We start from the raw sequence: 1,415 nt of genomic DNA, 5'->3' as shown, positions 1-1,415 counted from the left end.
GTGGTGTGGTAGGTCAGTTCCTTTCTACACCAGACGATCTATTTCCATTTCTGTGGTGCTCCCTTCCATGGTGGGGGTCAGGATAATTCTGGTTAGGGCCGGCGTATGGTCCAGTCTCTTTGTGGATTCCTCCACGTGCACGAACACATCTTAATTTGAGAAGCAAGCCATTTCTGTTATTGAAGTAGGGGGAGGATGAATCACTCACCATTTTGTCACTGAATGCTAGAATGCACTGTCCAGATTTCAGTGTGGAGTATTTGCATCTGGAATATTTGCATCTCTAGACAAAACTGGGAGGTTAGTAAGTGTGCCAAAAGCTCCTACCAAGGGTTTGATTAAAAATGCGGAACTCTCTACATCTAAGATATTAATTTAAATACTTATTTAGGTGGTAAAATTATTAGAATTCACTACTCCTAACTCAATCGTTAATTCTTGTATATTCCATGATTGAAATTATATCGAATCCATAGAATACTATACAGAATATAAAGGATGCCTTACAGTGTACTGGGTTACAAGTTGGACTGCTAACCACAAGGTCATAAGTTCAAAACCACCAGCTTTTCCAAGGGAGGAAACTGGGGCTTTCTGCTTCTATAAAAATTTATAGTCTTAGAAACCCATAGGGGAAGTTCTATTCTGTCCTATATGGTACACTTGAGTTACAATTGACTCGACGGCAGTGTTTGTTTTTTGTTCTTGCAATTTTATATAGAATATGGGATCATTGTGAATAGAAATCAATTCAAAGAAAAACCAAGGTTAGTAGAAAGATGGAAGGGCAATGTCAGCTCTTAGGGTTGAGCAGCCCAAATGGGGTCACCGCTGGAGGTAGACGATGTCCCAGTAATCAGGAAGGCAAAGAGACAGAGAGCGAGAGAGAAGTTTGCAGTTCCCAGTTTCTCCTTTATAAGAAGGCCACACCCTCAAGGAGGCATCATCAGGCTGTGACCTGATCGACAGGTTGCACCCTAACCTCCACCACCACCACCACCCACCCCCGTTCATATAAATTCAAGTTGATAAAAGATCATTCAACTACCATAAAAAACTAAGACATCCTTTCCCAAGGACTAGTCTCTCCTTGTAACTTGCTGAATGCATGTGACATCAAACCTCGCCTTCCTAGTTTCTAAGGAACATGCCAGCTGCACTTATTCCAAGACAAATTTGCTTGCTCTCTGGCAGTCTATGGTATAATCGTTATTCTTTGCCAACACCATCATTCAAATGCATCCATTCTTCTCACCTTTTCCTAGCACACTGGCCAGCTTTTGCATGCCTAGGAGTCAACTTTATATACCCGAGCTTGAATCAGGTCCACCTCAGCCCTCAAAGTGGTATCTTCCCTCCTCAGCAGTTTAAAGAGGTCTTATGTAGCAGATATGCCAAGGCAATTTTTTTTTTTT

This window comes from Echinops telfairi, unplaced genomic scaffold, assembly GCF_000313985.2.
Source record: "Echinops telfairi isolate 266 unplaced genomic scaffold, ASM31398v2 ScPeMD7_1;HRSCAF=3_0, whole genome shotgun sequence".
Taxonomy (NCBI): Eukaryota; Metazoa; Chordata; class Mammalia; order Afrosoricida; family Tenrecidae; genus Echinops; species Echinops telfairi.
The sequence above is the reverse complement of the archived record's forward strand: the minus strand, read 5'-3'. Positions refer to the sequence as shown.